We start from the raw sequence: 18352 nt of genomic DNA, 5'->3' as shown, positions 1-18352 counted from the left end.
TTACTGAGCCCTCAGACTTCTACAAAACAAGAGTGATCTCACTAAAAATGTACATTTGGTAAAGCTAAGGGATATATATCCTTCACCTATTTTGGTAAAATGGGTATAGGTAATGCTATACTCTCAAGAAGGGTGTGAAGGGTGTTAATGTGATCCAGTAGCAACCCAAGCCGCAACATAGAACAGTCCACAATAAAAGGAATTTCCAATCAGGGTTCTATAAAATTGTGTATACTTTAATAAAACACACAATCTTCAATAAAAACTCAGTAGAAAAAGACTACACAAACCCCAGCCCTGTGTAAAGAATACAGAATATGCAAAGATAGAAATGATGCAGTAGTGAAACAGGGGTGAAAGGCAATCAAAAGCCATATTATTCTTAAAAGGATATCTTCTTGAACTAAAAGGGATTACGGGTGACCTAAACAGTCTCTAGGGCCCTAAACTGGATCAAGAGGGCAGTTCTCAGCCAATAAAACCTTTCACTGTTCTTAGTGGTTCGACAGCGTCAAACCAGACTATGTTTATGCTGTTGGAATCAGGCTTGAATGCAGCAGCCACATGGTTGCAGACGGCAAGCCATTGTCGATCTGGGGTTGAGCTCAGGTTCATTACAGTTCAAAGAAGTGCGGATCAGGAGGGCCACCATGGTCAGTTTGACAGTTGGCTTGATGCTAAAGATGCTGGTGACTGGATGAGCAGTTAGAGGTAGCAGTCTGATGCAGTGTTTGAGGATTGCAGTTTGATGAAGCCACCAGGAATGGTGGTGAATATTGGCAACAAAGAAGCAGGTTGTTTGAAGTGTTGTTTGACGTAGCATTCAGTGAAGTGTGGATCATGAGGGCCAGTTCAACAGTCTGTTCAACAGCACAGATGCTAGTGGCTGTATGCGTAGTTCCAGCTGGGGGCGTCGGGTGCAGCGTTCAAAGGTCATGGTGCGAGGCATGTCGGTGAATATTGGCAATAAAGATGCATGCAGTTCAAAAAATGGTTTTAAGGCAGGGGGTGCAATGACACGCTTGGCTGGTCCGGTGCAGTGGCAAATTGGTTCAAGTGCGTGAGACAGCGGCTCGAAAACTGGTTGAGTTCCATAGACAGTTTAGGATGTCCCTGTTAGTTTGAATTGGATCAAGCAGGCTCATTTGTTTGAACGAGGTCAAGCAGGCTCAAACCAAACTCTCAGTGCTTTGACAGTGAAAACACAATGATCTTGACTGCCTTGACTCTCAGGTTGCTGAGAGTCCCAATCCAGGGACTCAACGATAAGATGGCTCCGTACTAAGGGGAAACTGGCACACGCCTGCATGGGTTCTTCCACACTGATAGGTCCAGGGTAACTGTGTGCCTGACAGAAAGGCAGCATAGAGCAGTGCCAGTTATTAGATATCTGATGTCTACTTGTTTCAATGCATAGCACCGATAAGGACATAGATAATTAAGTCATGGCATTTTATTTCGTTTTGCTAGTCTCCCTCCTTTTAAACATGGTGGAGAGGGAAATGGTGATGTAAACGCGAAGAGCGATCCTTTAAGCTTCCCTTTCACACTCAGCACCATTTTGAGCAGTGACAAGGAAGAGGGAGGCATTTCTCCGCCCTGCCAACCTCCTGCATCTCAGCTTTGAGAATGTCATGCAGGCATAAAACGACTGGATGCCTATGGAATCGACCTGCTTTTTGCACCTGCTCAAGACCTTACGGATTCCACAGGAATACATTCATAAAAGCTGCCCTTGTGGTCTTTGCAATAGTACTAGTTCATTCTGGTGACATTGGGCTGTGGTCACTCTACTCTGACCAGTGCTAGCCAAACCACAACACCCAAATAGGTCAGGTTGAAAAGTGGAGTTATCTCAATGGGGTTGTAGCCCAACCCTTGTTTTTCTTTACCTATGGAATCCACATGCTTTTTGCACCTGCTCGAGACCAGGTGGATTCCACAGGAATACATTCATAAATGCTGCCTGCAAAGCGTACCAGGCAGGCAGTATTTTGTTTGTTCATAAAACAGCGAGTAAAATGAAAGATTAAAAGCGAGTTCACCTTGCTTGACTTTTTCCTTTTACCCTCTGCCTTGTGAATGTTTAAAATTGCAGGGCATCCGACAGCCATAACTGCACACATTAGTGGCCCCCTGCACACAGGTTGGATTTATTAGAACATGAGGCTGTAAGTATCCTTTCCACAAACTGTACCGTTGTGTGCCACAGTAATTTCAGTCTACTGCCACACACCAATGCCTACATTCAGATGTAGCTATTGTCGTATTGGTGTAGCACTTGACATGAGTTCCTACAGGCTCCATGCACGGATTGAAGAGGACGGCACAATATTTTGAAATGTAATAAGCCAGTGACATCCCATTCCAACCAACTTGGTATTGCTTACTGCAGTTCTTGAAAATTGTTTTATTGACTGGTGATTGGGGGTCCAGCTGCTTTCTTTCACTCTGGTATGCTTTGCCCATCCCCCAGGTGCTCAAACATCAGCCATGGGCATTAGGGATCTTCCTGTCACCCAAGGCAACATTTTAGCATTCTGTTTGACCATAGCGCTAACATTACTCTTAGGCCAGTATGTACCCTCGCATGTCAACCTTTCTCTGCTCTTGCGTGCATGCCCCTGGACTAAGGAGATGTGGTCAATTGAGTGCTACACCTCGAGCAGAAGTCTGCTCCATTGAAACATCTTGTGCATTGTGGTGTGCACTGGGTACAGGCTGTCTTTAACGATAACTACTCATTGGTGGTGTCTAGAACCTGGCAGGGAAGCTGACCCTTTTTATATCAATCCCCAATGTGGTGCATTATGTTCAAATCCTGAGGTCTTCATAGGAGCAGAACCTCGTAGCGGGAATTCACACCTTCTGTAGTTTAACTTCAGAAATGAGCAAAGCACAGGCTCACTAGTGGAAATGCACAGAAATCTGACCCTATTTCAAACCCATTGCAACGCCCGCTTTTTAAGTTAGGCTTTCCGCTCATCATCCTGGATGGAGGTGCTGGCAGATCCCAGCTAAAGAGGGTGGTGAGGATTCCCTCAACAGTGCACAATCCTATGAATTTATGGTTCTTTAGTATCGTGCATGCAATGGATGGGGTTCGCAGAATAATTCTGAGTTCAAATAGTCAAACCAACTCAGAAAGATGGCACAGGTTGCTGTTTTATGAACAATTATCTAAAACAGGGAGGTTACAATGGACATCAACGGACGTTCGTTCAGTTCTCGACAAATTTCACATAAAAACATCCTTATATGCAAATAATACGTCATACTACGTGGTAAATAAGAAAAACCTACGAGGGATTGTGATACATTCAAGGGGAACATCTAAGTATACTTTCTATAAGGGCTGGGATTGTGATTGGCTATCTACTGTCAGGTGGACCACTTATGCCTACCTCTAAAACATGTTATCTTCAGCACTGTTAAGTACACAGTATATCATTGGCTCTCACACTATAAGGCCCTTTGTTATACAGCTTTCTACAATTGGTTGGCATGCTCGTGCCATGTATGGAACAGTTGGTTCACTTAGCAGCACGAAAGCTCATACCCAGGTGCCAGGAGGCAGACTTGACTTTACCTCCCCACCCAATTAGCCCAACATCTCTAATCACCCATGCCTTCTGCCATGCAGATGCTCTTTGCACTTGGCCATGCAAAGTGTCCTTGTCTGTGGGAATATATCGGAGTACAGGCTTTCACTATCATTGTTCCAGGACTCCAATTCCAACTCTCTTTCCATTCTCAGCTCACGCGATAAGAGACCATGATTCAGGTATATTCTGCAGCATTTCAATGTCTTAATTGAATCAAACCTTGCACTCTTGGTGTTCTTTCTTTTCCCCTTGATAAGGGATGATTCATCCTTCTAACGTTTATTGCTTTCGACAATAGATAACCAACCGTGGCTATCTCCGTTTTGATGCCAGACCAGACAGCCCTGCCAGGCTCTTCCAGGATTTCAACTTATTTGTGCTGCAATACAATCCTCAGCCTTTCTTCTTCATGGGTTTCAGCTTACTAAAATTCATCACACCAATGTCCAGGTTCTATACAATGGTGGCTACGCCTTCAGTCTATTCACTACGTGTAGCCAGCTTCTATGATCACTTAGTCTACTTGCGTTTCAGCGTCTGTACAACCATTGAACGGTCGCATTTCTTTAGCACTTTGCATGCATGCAATCTTCTTTTCTGCATATTAAAGTTTACTTGATTCTTAACTTGCTCATCAGTTTCCACAAGATCCATCCATTATCTTCAGCCAGTATTGTCAGTGCATCACGCTCGTCTCTTGTTACGTCACTGGCTTCTCTTTCACTCTTTTTCATATTCCTTCAGGGAGTTCCTCCCTCAAATTGTCCTCTCTTCGGGGATACATTTCAGCGGAATTGTTACAACTGCTGGTATCAAACATGGCGCAGTCCCCGACTTCCAACATATATGAGGCAGGGGGGGCGGGATATCCTGCAGAGGCATGCAGCTGCTCCTCTACACCTACACAGAATCTCCAGACTGGAGATCCTCAGCTTGGTGTCCTGCAAAGTACAGGACATCCTAAGTCCTCAAGCTGGTAGGTGTGGATGCGTGTTCTCCTACCCCTTGTACTAGCTGTAACTTAGCATTCCGTCCATCTTTCCCAAAGATAGGGAAAAGCGAAGTCCTGTGAGACCAACAGAGCAATGACAAACATGCAAGCTGTCATTTCGGATCTTTGCCATTCGTGAATGCTATTCTGTGTGCTAGGCTGAGCACTCATGTAGTTGCTTTGTTTCTATGCATTTCACCGTTTAGTAGAAAATACTGTATTGGGCGAATAACCGAAATTCACGCCCTGCATTTCTTTTGCTTTTTGCAATGAGGTTGATGTATCATCTATTTCAACTCATTATTAGGGCGTCATATCTTTGTACCATTAGCTCCATAGTCCAAATGAGAACCGTTGTATTTTCAATGTGCTGATTTCTTGCAATGTGTGTATGCTTTTCATTCCTTAACAGAATGTTTCACCTTGCCACTTTGTAAGCCGCCGTCCCGCTCATTTGACGCACGCAGCCATGCGTACTCACACACATCCCAAAGATAGTACACCGAGGACCAAAAGCAAGTCTGCTTCCTGAAGCACAGCTGAAATAATCGAGGGATTACTTTGAATGGGTGCTGCCAAGATTTCTTAACAGCTTGAAAACCGCTGATAAACTCTGGAAAAAATGCAAGGCCCCAGGTCAATGAGGCCTGCTTGTCCAGATAGCCTTGGATGGCTGCCAGTTGCTGAATCAGTAGTCGGCTTGGGTCTCACTGCAGGAGATAATCTGCTCCGGTAGCACTACAGCCAGAAAAAAGGAGTACATCCGGTTGAAGGGATCTGGCAATCTCTTGGCTTCCATTCTACTACACCAGCCGCCCAGGAGTGTGGCAAGTAAGAACCGCCTTCCTGTCATTTTACAGTTTTCCAAATAAATTGTGCTCTCCCATATGCCATTTTTAGTTCAACATTTTAGGCAATTAGATAGACACATTGTTTATGCATTTAAGCTGTAGGCGTCCATAGGATCTGACCTTTAAAGTTAGTGATTCATTAATATGAATAAGCAATCCGATTCTGGAGCAAACCATAGATGCCCGTGATTTGCCCCTGCTTCCTTACACCTGATTTATGGTTCCTAAAACTGGAGTACATCTCCAGATGGCTGGTGTATTTATGAGATGCCCTTGAGAACACTTTTGTGACTTCCATTTTCATGTGCGCATCTCAAAGATGCTCCAGGAATGCCCGGATGTGCTCCAGTTTTAGCCTTTGTGAATCAGAGGAGAGGAACCTCAGAAAGTCTGAAGACCATCTCTGACGTGCACCAGTTGGGCATGTATTTATTCCACATAAGTATGCAGTGTGCCATATACTCATGTCTGAATGTTGGCGTGTATGTTATTGACAGCCTTGCTTTTGATGACATCAAAGGCACCTTTACCATGTCGTGCACTCACTCACCTATGATGGTGACGGTGTAGTGCATAAATACAAAAGAATGTCATTATACCAGGCACAGAAGGCCCAGATCAATGGCAGGTAACAACCGTAGGTTTATAGGTTTCCAGCATGAGAGTCCCAAAGGGTGCAAAAGGGTGGTCTGCAGTTACATCTTTATCGTGGCCGGGTTGGGATTTATTTGAGGAGTCCCCAAGATTGGTCAGGCCTAACCAGCATGTTATACAATGCTGCCCTCAGTACAGGTGAAGTTAATGATGTTGTTAGGGCAGTGGAAGCTGGCAAAGGTTTTCTTTGGGCTTATGGAGGCGTGTCCTTTACAACAACAAAAAACACTCAACAAGATCCCTGGTCCCCAAAAAGACTTTCGTTTCAATGTTTTGGAGCATTCAGTCAATGATAGGTTTACATTTGGAGTGCAGTATTTTCCGCTGAAGCTTGACTCCTCTCTATGCATAAGCCCTGACCCTTTGCATTCAGCAAGGACTATCTAAGCGATAGCCCCACTCGCCCAAGAAATAGCTGTTTCTTATTAAGCTTGCATCTTCTGTATGAAGTAGGCCCAACGCTTTCCACTGTGCAAATTAATCATGGGAGGGATGGTTCAAGCAAAACTCAAACCTGTAGGATGTCCATGGGTTCACAAACTTAGTAGGTTTGTCCTAAAGTTCTACATATGAGTTTCTAATGGGTTTGACCTCTGGTCTATGTAAAGACGTGCAAGTAGAAACCCAGGGCACTAGACGGTTGGCATTTGAAGAGGTAAGTATCCACTTAGGCTTGATAGGGAAGGGATTTTAGGCATAAAAGGTTAGAGTAGATGATTTCATAACAGGTCCCAGGTCTAGCATTAGGTTGTAATTGTTTAGGTGTAAGAGGAGACAAAAGCACTGGAAACCCCATGTGCATTTACTAGGCACAGAAGAATGCCAAAGCACTGAGAATCCCAAGCAAATTTAAAAGGTTGATAAGGCCAAAACACTGTGAACCCAAGGTGCATTTAGAAGGTGCAGGAGACATCCCAAGCACCACTTGAGTACCCCACCTGCATTTATTGCAGCAAAGTAGTGAATTAAACTAGCATGTCTGAATTTACCACAGTACCGACATTGGGGAGGAAGGTATCTATTTGTCATTTTCATCTGCTACAGCAGCAACTTTCTGTGTTGGAGGAGCACAGCTAGTACGTGGAGCTCTGCTCTGGCCATGCTGGTCCACCGGTAGCTGCAGATCTCTCAAAGAATAGGGGCACCAATTGGCAAGAAATGTAATTGTGCACACTGAAAACATGCACATGCATCAGGTAACAGAGGATGGAGTTTAGGAGGAAGATGAGCCACCGACAACACAGGCACTAGAGGCACAAGATATGACATCAGATCAGCAACATTGAGATACAACCAGGGATGAGGGGGATTCCTGAACATTCCCCACCTTTGATTTCTTTGGAAGCAAATGGCAACGAAGATCATGACAAGGATAATGCTACATCCCCTGATTGAAGCTAGAGACTCAGACCATTCTACTTTGAGGATACAACAAATAGCGGCAGAGATCAAGGGACAGAAGAGGAGGGTGCAGGAATTGACACACACATGCATCTGTCATGTGCAAACACTGTACACAGAAATCAAGCTCCCTACGCTCCCTGAGCACCAGCGAACATTCTTTTCCAAACACAGTCCATAAAAACACATAATAGCGGTAGTAGAACTTTGCAGTCAGTCATATCAACAGCACCAGCCCCCCCCCCCCAAGTTAACAGCATTCACTATAAAAGGCAGCAAGCAGACTTTAAGAAGGCAGCTTTGTAAGGGCCCATCTCAGTCCTCCCCAAAAACAGGAGACTGCAGTTATTTTACGGCACAAAATCAACAACCTCATCTTGCCACCTGCCATACAGGCAAGAAAATGGTCTTGCGAAGGAAAATGGGTATGGATTTTGACATCTCTCCTTTGTGTGCCAGCATGAGATGGCATCATTTGCATGCTTGTAAAACTAAAAGTTCACCATGGCAGCCTCACACCCCTCAACTGCATTCAATGGGCACATTTTGAACCACCATGCCGCCCCATTACACCAGAGAATCCTGCTAATTCACAGATTTTTAGAAGCACTGTTTTAACGCCATCTTTGCATGCAAACCCCAAGCTTGCAGACAGCGTATTTCCTTCTCAATGCACCAGTCCAACATTGCTGAGTATTTGGACATTTGATATGCCAAGGAACAACAACCCCACTTTAGTGGCGTACCATTAGGAAACATTTACAGCTGATATCTTCCTATCAAACATCTTCCTAACATTATACAAACATAGGTACCCTATATACAGGACGTAAGTATCTTCACTGCCAAAGATTAAAGCTGGCAAAAACTAGGCAATTCCTGCTCTAATAGGCTGTTTTAACAAAAGTCTTGTGCTGCATTTTCCACAGTCTGAAGGAGTTTAAAAGACAGATCCATATAAAGTGCATTGCAATAATGCAGACATGATGATGACCAAAAGGTGTCATCAAGTGAACTGATGAGTAAAGAAGAGAGGAAGCAATCACTGGTGCCTTGACTCTTCCACAAGCTGATGCCCCCACCCCTTGCATATAGCATAGCTATCTCAAAAGTTGTGGTGAGGCAAATCATCACTGGTAAAACGAACTCTGTGGCATTTACCCACAATTTTGATTTGGTTGGCAGAGCAGGATTTTTCACATTTTGGCACTCTAGGAATCATGATTTTCCAGCCTGAAATTTAATTTTGTCTGAAATTCTGGATTTATGCCCAGAATCAGAGACAATTAAGGGGCCGCAATATTTTTATTTTTATTTTTTATTTTAATTGATTAAATTGCATTGCAATTTTAACAATACAAAAGAAGAAGTCCCATCTCCAATTCCATCTTTTCATAACACAAAATTTGCTTTCCCCTTGAATTCCCATTGTAGTCCGTTTTTCATTTACAGGCTAAGAAGAGAGATTAACTCATCAGGCGCTTGCCAGTCCAAAATTCATACACCTCACGAGTACAACATTATCAAAAACAAGTTGAGTCACGTACATTCCAACAGGGGCACATCCCACAAGGAGCGTACCCTCAAAGCCTTAATTCTCAGGTCTTGCAGTCTCTTTAATATCGTGGCTCAACTCAACATAATTCCTTCCCCAACAATGTTTAGCTTCCTGGTGGGAAAACCTTCCGTATAAATGAAACTGCTGTGATAACCAAAGATGCATTGTCGCCATTGATTAAAGCCGACGATCGGTACTCATCGTCCATTGTGCTGAAATTTCGCATAAGTGGTTTGAGGAAAAGTTCTCACTTTGCCATCAGCCCAGGACAAGTCATCATCACATGCTTAATTGTCTCTACTTGCTCTGGGACTAGGAATAATCTGCAGACATTGATTGGACTGGTGCCACGGTTTGCCTTGATCTAGTTTGCTTGGATCATTTTAAAGCTCATTCTCATAAAAGTTTCCCTTTATGTTCTATTTGGGAGCATTAAGAGATAAGCGCGTAGCGCTGGTTTAATTTCCTGCTGTTAGATGGCAGGTCTCCAACGAGCTTACAAGCCCTTGCATTCTCTTATGTGATGATCCAGTCAAGCTCAAAGAGTTTCCTCTTCACTCTCATGGTATTCTTCCTCAGGTCCTCTTCTGAACAGCCAAAATCTTCCAGTTTCTTCCTGTTGATGTTTGCCCATTTTGTTAACAGGGAAGAGGATCCTTTCATCAACTCTTGGTTTATTAACTTCAAGACCATAGGACTAGTTGGAAGTGTTATTTTCAGAAACAATGCTAACCCTTTCCATTCTACTGTTGCATGAACAGATGGGAGGCCCAGTTCTCTACAAATTATAGAGATTGGTGTAGGGTTTGGCAAGTTTAATTTTTTTTCTCCAGATGATTGCTTCCAATCTTGTCCATAACCTCTGCGGGATATCCAGAATTGCCTCCCCTCTATATGTAATTGTTGGCACCACCTTGCCCTTATAGAATTTTATGGCGTCCATCAGAGAGAAACTACCATATTCTTTATCCATGAGTTTTGCCTGGGTCACCAACGTTTTTGCTTTCCTTAATAGGGCTTCTTGTTGCTGTTGTTCACGATGACTCCCAGATATTTAAATATCTCAACCTTTTCTATTTTGTTTGCCCCCAAAGTCCATGTAAAGGGTTCTCTCTTCGAGTTTCCTTACTGGAAGGACATTATTTTCATCTTATCTTGGTTTATCTCTAACAAATTGAGTTTTACATATCTCTGTAGACTATCCATCTGCCGTTGGAGGCCGATTTCGAGAGCATCTGCATATAGCAATCTTGTAACTTTCTCCTCCCGATGGTTGGTGGGAAAGATCTGAGCTGAGGTTCGAATCGTTGGATGTCTGAGATAAAGAAGTTGTATATTACGGGGGACAAAGGGCACCCCTGCTTTACTGCTTGAGATGTAGAAATTGCTGAAGAGAGTAAAACTGCACGATTTAGCCAAACTCTTGTCTTGGTGTCTGTGTGAAGAGCAATCAGTGGTTCCATTACATCTCCCAGGCACTTCCTTTACGCCAATTTTGCCTACAACAAATTACGATCCACCTGGTCAAAGACCTGTACGAGATCGACAAATGCAATAAAAAATCTTTTCTTTGCCTTGGTGGGATTTGTCTTTCAGGAGGTTAAGTAGCATGATGTTTTCTGATGTTCCTACTGATATTACGAATCCAGTTTGAAAAGGATCAATTGAGTCGGATGCCTTAACCCAGTCAAGGAATTTCTCCAGTAAAAAGGACCCAAACATTTTGCCTATCATGTCCAATTATGTGACAGGCCTATAATTTCTGGGGTCCTCCTTTCCCCACTTTTTGAAGATAGGGGCTATTGGCGGCAGTTTCCATGACTCTGGTATTAAACTTTGTTGGGAGACATTCTTAAATACTGCATGTATGAAAAGTGACCATTCTTCTGGGTGTTCTTTGAACATTATATTGGTAAGACCATCACGGCTCAGTGCTCTAGATGGATTTAATTTGAGCATCTTTGCCAGGATCGCCTCCACCTCGTAATAGAACGGCAAAGTCTTCCCTCTATACAATGTTGTTGCAGGTTGAGCTATAGGTGTTGAACCCCAGTACAGGTTTGAGAAGTGGTCATTCCAATCTGCTTCCCTCACACAGTTTTGTTGCATGTCCTGGACAACAGTTGACATTTGTTTTATTAAGGACCAGAAGTCATTGGACTTTTTGCCACTTAGTGTCCTTAGCATGTGCTCCGAGTCCTGTTGGAGCAGCTTATGCATCCGGCCAATGATCCAGGATTTATACTCCTTGCATAATTTTGCTTCTTGTTCTTTAAGGTCTTCCTGATTGGAAATAGCAGTAGCACGCTTCATGTACCTCATGTGTCTCAGTTTCTCCACCAAGGTTGGATCATAGCTGTGGGCCCAGACTTTTTCACCTTAATTTTCCCCCATTTTTTACTACTGAAGGGATCCAAGAGTGGTCTGTAGTCTACAGGTTTGGTTACAGAATCGGCCCCTTCCGAGCCTGTGGTGTATTTTTTTGATAACGATGTAAAAATATTTTTAGATGTTAGCCTCAATCAGTTCCCGTTATTGTTCGCATCAACCTCCATCTTCAAGAAATGGTCAGGGGGTTTCATGTTCGAGGTCAGTGCCATACAGAGAAGATTATGGTCGCTGTTTGCTGTTCTAAAGATCTTGTATCCTTTCAAGTTCTGGAATAGTTCACGTGAAACATAGATGTGGTCAAGGTCCGCCGACTGAGCTCCACGTTCCCAGGTGGGTACCACGTTGGGACCATTGCGATCTTTCAATTTCAGTTGGGGCATATCCCAAGATCGCATTATTACTGACCATAACTTTCCCCTTTTGATTGCTGAGGAGTTGGACTTTTGGTCACTCCTACTCATTGGTGGCGGCGAGCATATCGCGTTCAAATCACCACAGATCAGCTTATGGGTGACATTGTTGTTTACCAGTGAGTTGTCCATTATGTTGGTAGTTGTCTCTGGAAGGCTGCCGTTTGTAATAGCATGGGAATTCCAATAACTAGTTATGATAAGCAGGTTTCCTGTGTTCCTTCTGTTAGTCATATGAGGGCTATTTATCCAATTCACTAAGATCGCAAGGCAATAGAGGTCCGAAAACAGAATCATCTGCAGGTTCATCCAAGAGCCTGCTTTTACGGCTATCAATAAACCTGACAACAGACAACCTGTTTCCCCTTTTGCAGTCAGGACTGTGATCACATCATACTCATCCAAGTAGGGCGTGCTTTTCGCGCCTTGAAACACTTGTGTATAGGCGCGTTACAAATACCATATCATATCATATCATATCATAACCAGGTTTCCTGCAGGCATAGTAAGTCATGTGAGCCCAGGTTAACATCACTAGGTCTAGTCAAGTGATTAAACCCTCTGGTGTTCCAGGATGCCATTTTTCTTTACTCATATATGTTTGTTGGGATAGGGGTTTCTCTACAGTCTCCCTGTTCTTACGGTTCCACATCAGGAGTTGCTATTCTTGTTCCCTTTCTAACGCATCTGCGATCCAGGACCAGTCATCCTCCCGATCCCTTAGTAATTGAGGGACCTACTCCTTGCAATCTTTAGAAGGACCCGTGTTTGTGTTTTCCAAATCAAACGTAACCTTTATGGTCTTTCTGGGGCTCCTTGTTACCCTACCCACACCCAATGGGTCTGCGAATTTTGTAGGTGGTTGCAACTTGATCGAGGTCTTGACCATAGGGGATGAACAGGTCTAAGTCTCACCGCGATAACTTGCCTTTTTACACCCTGGACTTCTCTCTTTTTTGGCCGTCAACCTCCAGGGTTCTACTTGCTCAGCTAGCGTTAAGTGAAAACCAAGGATGCGCACATTTTCTGTAGATTCCATCAGCATACCTTTCACAACCGATGATGGGATGTTTAAGTATACAATATCAGTGCAGTGTTTTATTCCAAATTCTACGATCTTTAGATCGTCCGCTGTCAGTTGACGTAGGTTCGGAATGTAATGGAAGACTTGCATCACGGTCTTCCTATTAAGAATCAGCTTTTGTCCTTTACCTAACAGACTTTCTAGTTTGAATGTGTGCTTACTTCCTTGGTTAGAACTTAGTTTACTTTACTTTACTTTACTTTATTGCATTTATATTGCGCAACCATAGACCCATAGGTGTGAGGGCGCAGACGAGACAAAAAAAGACTTGGAGAAACCGGGAGATCTGTAACTGAGGGGGATGGTACTAAAAAATGCGAGGACTACTATTTGAAAAGGAAGGTTTTAAGGCCCTTCTTGAAGTTACTCAGGGCTACCGAGTTTCTCAGATGAGCTGACAGGGTGTTCCAGAGAGCCGGCGCTGCAAAATCGAAGGCGCCCCATTGTGCTTTCTTGGTTTTGACTTTGGGCTGGTGAAGCAGGTTCTGATTATTGGAATGAAGATTTCTAAGGCAGGGTTTTATTCCTATATTCCTTTGTAGGTAGGTGGGCATTTTGCCCTTGAGGCATTTAAAGGTAATGACCATGAGTCTGTAGGATATGCGTGAATCCACGGGCAGCCAATGCAATGCTCGACGTGCCTCAGATACATGTGCCCTATGTGCAAGTCCAGAAACCACTCTAACCGCTCTGTTTTGAATCACATGGAGACGGTTGAGTTGTGATGCTTGATATGGGCTGAGTGTTTTCTCTGGTCCTTAGGAGACTTACCTCTTCTTTTGTCACTTCTTCCGTCTTCCTCTCAGTGATCTCTGTACTTCCCTCTCTTGCTGACAGTTGATGCCTCAGTTCTCCGGGTTAAGAATGCGTGGTTATTGTCTCCTCGTTTTTTGTAGTCCATATCTCTTTTACTCTTATTACTAGGGGAGTTAGACTCTTTTCGGTATTTATCGAATGGACAGGAGGATGTGGGCCTTGGAGAAGACCTCTTCAGCGCACTCCCTGAAATCCTTCTCCTTTTTTCCGACAAGGTCTGGAAGCGTGGACTCAGCAAACTCAACTCCTTCACCGGGAAGGCAGCTTTATTCCCCCCTTGGTCTGTACTCGGTTTACCCTCTCCCTCCTCCTTCCCATTTGTGGGAGATCTGATTCTGAGTTTTCCACTGAGTACTGTGATAAATCCATGAAATCTATTGACTCCTCTGATTTATCAGTTAATGTTCGGGTAATGTTTCTGTCTGGATAAACTTTCACAGCTATGTCTACAAGTATCACTTGTAGATCTTTCGAGTCTGCTTTAGAACTCCTTGTAGCTTCTTCAGGTGGGGTCCTAACATCCCTTTTTTTTTCTTTAGGTTTTTGACTGGTGGGAGAGGTTTCACCCTTTTGATCTTGTTTTTTGTTTGTTCTCTCTTGTGTACTCTGAATGCTTCTTTTATCAAAGATCAAATAGTCCTTATTGCCACCTTCCCGATGGGAGCTTGCAAGAGTGATTACTCTAGTTTGTGGTGTTGGTGATGTTTCCCTTGTTATACCTGCTGGTTTTAGGAGAACACATCAGTTGGTTTCCTTGTTTTGGCTGGGCATTGTTTGCGCTGTGATCAATGTGAGTTCTTCTGTGGCTCCGTTCTCTTCAGATTGGCCAGCCATGTTGGACTCCAGTTGTCTTTCTTTCCTCGAAGTGCGTGGAATTCCCTTATTCAGGTCAGATGTAAGGTCAATTTGGTTGACTAAATCAGTTCTTCCCACCTTAGAGTGCTGCTCTAATGCGCTTGATTCTTCTCCTACTGTCTGACATCCCGTTTCCACACGGTTGTGTGGGGAGCTCTCTGGTTGAGTCGGTTTTCCCATTGCTTTGATGAAACCCTCCATAAATACCTGCTTTGTATGCATCATGGCAATTAAAGACGTATGATCGTTCATTGCATCATTCATCGATTCATACAATTTAGAAAATGGTGCCAAAGCAGTCGTCACTGTAGACATGATTGAAAGTAAATCAGGTTTCCTTGATAAATCGTTTGATGTAATCTCCTGGAATTCATCTGATCTTCTTTCTCTTGACCGTGGGGTGCTCATATGCGGCTTGTGGGCTTCAGGATTTAAACCCAAACGAGAGTACTGGGCAGGGTCTCTATTATTTTTTCTAGGTGTTAATATTTCTAAGGTTCTGGTGTGGGGTTTTTGGAAACCTCCTACCTCTGTAAGGTCCTCATGTGTTATCAATCCAGTCCCCCGAGGTCTCCCTCCCTCTCTAGGACCTGCTGTTATGGGATCAACAGCTGTTTGGGATGGCTCTCCTTTGTCAAGTGATGTTGACCAAGAGGCCTGATCTCTATTGGCGGCAGGATCCTCTTTTCCACTGAGTAGATCCCTTCCAATACCAGCGTTAGGTGCCCCGTATAAACTGGGAGGAGGGCTATTTCTCTCATTCCTAGGTTTGATGTGCACTCATACACACTAGGCACCTCTTGTACACCCTTGTTATTAAAATGAGTCCTCTTCATTGATGATGGTTTTGACTGTTCATGCCCCTGCCTCACAAGGCTTTGTTGAGTCGAGTTGTTACTTAGCAGGGTTTGCCCACAATCTGACTTTCCTTTGGTGGGCCCAGTTGGCCACAACCCTTGGGGGGGACCCACTGCTACTTGGAGGTCGTAACCAGCTGCGGTTTTTGGCTGTGGCAGGGTTTGAACCCCGCTGTCTAGGATGTCCCCTGCTCCCTCAAGGAGCTGAGCGTCTGAAATTTCATGTACTATGATTCGTCTACATGAGTCTTGTGTTTCAGAAAATAATTTACCAGGCTTTCAGAAAGGAGAGGACCTTTTGGTTTGATTCTTCTCTAAGTTCTCTTATTGGGTTTCTGCTCTCCTATTCCATGAGTCGGTGGATTCAGGTTTTGTAGATCTCTCTCACTTGACACTTTGTCAACGATCGACAGTCCTTCGGCGTTCACTTTTATTTTCTTTTTCCCTTGAGTTCCTTGGTACTTGGTGTTTGGTTTTGACGTCTTTTTTTCTATGGGCTTTTGAACGTCTTTTAACATGTTTTGAGAGAGCTGTATCTTGTACGAGTGTTGACTTTGAAGATTGTACAAGTACAGCCCCGTGGTCATGTCTGCGCAGCCTGCGGTGCCAAGAACTCCCTCTTTGGTGGATTGAGCAGCAAGCTCTGAGTTAGTCGACTCAGCTTCTCTCAACACCTCCCAATGTCCTTCTATTGATTCTATGAGCTCCCCGTCGTCGATTTCCCTGTTTTTCAAAGCGATGGCCTTGTCTTTTGCATCCAGTGCATTAGGTAAAACCGGCAAATTGTTTATGTTGGAGACAGAAGCATGAATTTGGCCGTCACTTGGACCTTGGTGTTCTTAACACTTTCTTTAGGTACCGTAAGGGTTGCCTCTTGTGGGTGCTACACTCGGACGCCAACATTAATTCAGAAGAAAACAACCTAATTTTATTCGAGGTCAATCGCTTCCCGATATCAGCTCTGACAAGTGGGGGCCTCCCCTCTGCGTCAGGTTGCAAGTTCCGTTGATCTCTGGATCGATCCAGTCTTCGGAGAGCAGCGACTGCCCTATTCGCCTCCCCGTGATTATGGCACTCGTCGGTGCCAGCAGCGGGCAAGTCCGCCACTCTAATGGATGCAGCTATGGATGAGTTTGAAATGTCTCTCGCAGTAGCCTGGGATTGGAGGAGGAGGAGGAGGAGGAGGAGGAGGAGAAGGAGGAGGAGGAGCTTGGTTGTCAAAAAATGTGATGTTGCTCCACTCCACACAGATGATCTCACACTTTGCAATAGGTCTAGGCTATCTCACTCTGCGCTTCTCCAGAAATAACTCTTTCATATATGTTGATTCGACTGGCAGGATCCAGAGAGAAAGGAAAATGACAACATTTCTATCAGTCAAGGAAAACAGGTCTATTATTTGAACAGAAGACCATCCAAGGACAGAGCAGACATTGCATAACCTGACTCAGGTCAAAACATATTCCTAACTGAAGCAAACACTACCATGTGGACAGCCCTACACAATTATAACACTTCTTCAAATTTACAACTGACATCAGCTTGTTAAGTTGTTAAACAGGATATCATATTGTGCCTCCTTTATTGTATATATTTGCCTAAGCCCAGTCACTTTAAGAAGAAAACCACGTTGCAAAGTTCTGATCTTAGATCGACTTCACTGCCATTTTAGGTCCGTCTGCCATTTTGATTTCTATTCTAAAGTAATTCTGTGTTCTAAAATGGTGGACAGTGTTTCTCGCTTGTAACTGAGCCGTCCTGAACCTTGTATGTTAGTTAATGTGTAAACTGTCCATTGGCCAAATGTTTGGGTTGAGTAAGGAGACCTTGTCCCATGCCTGACTTGTAGACAGAGGATTGTCTGCACCAACAAGTCCGATCCGTGGACATACATCAACTACAATGTAATACCAATACTGAACGTGGACACTAGCTGAACTGCATTGTATAGGACATGTGTTAAGGCTTATTGTTAATCCAAGAATACACTGTCGCCATTGTGACTTGTGGCCAGATAGCTATCTGTATCTGATACTTTGTTTCTTTGTAACTGTACAGTTTTAAAATAAAGATTTGTGAATCTTTATAAACCTGTGTTTGGTGTATTCCTTTTGGGGTACTCAGCCTCGATATTTCTTTTTGCTTTTACAGCTGGCATCCGAATAGGGACCCTCAAGATTGATGCCATCTCGTTGAAGGTTGACACGGCTATCGGACCGGGATCGTACGGTGTAAAAAGGGGTCCCTTTCTTGGATGAGAAGCGATACCTCAGAAGCGCTGCACGACCCGATGCCTGGACGGTAAACGCGCGGTCCGAGACGGCAATCACCAACCACGTGGGACCTTTGTTAGTTCTTTGAAAACCGATCGGACCTCCTTAGGATTTGGTCAGGTGAGACGTGACCCGATTCTTAAGTATCCTGATAATTTGTTTTGGCCTATTACACTTGCAAGTGCAATTATTTACCAGGTAACACCAGTATTCTGATATGCCTGGGAAATTGTTTGCCTGTTTCAGGGTGTTATTCCGCAGTGGCAGACAATCTTTGGAATTTGGCCGACCAGCGCCAAAGGAGGGGTCGCCGGCATGTACTATGTACTGTAAGCACGGCATTGGTAGTATAGTGTTTAATGATATTTGGCACAGACAAACTAGACATGCTTCCGAACTTCAGTGGCCAATCAATGGTAGTTTTGAAATTCCTCGTATTGAATACTTAGAATCCATCTTATTAAAGAAAAAGGCTAGACCTGCAGCATCTGATGTTTTACAGAATTGGAAGAAAGAAGCTATGCAGCAACTTAAGAGTAGGGAAAAACATGCGCGCCGTCATATGACGAATGTCGAAAAAGCGTTGCTTTATGATCAAAATAAACA

This window comes from Ambystoma mexicanum, chromosome 2q, assembly GCF_040938575.1.
Source record: "Ambystoma mexicanum isolate Mex_15411 chromosome 2q, UKY_AmexF1_1, whole genome shotgun sequence".
Lineage (NCBI taxonomy): Eukaryota > Metazoa > Chordata > Amphibia > Caudata > Ambystomatidae > Ambystoma > Ambystoma mexicanum.
Note: the sequence above shows the minus strand (reverse complement) of the source record.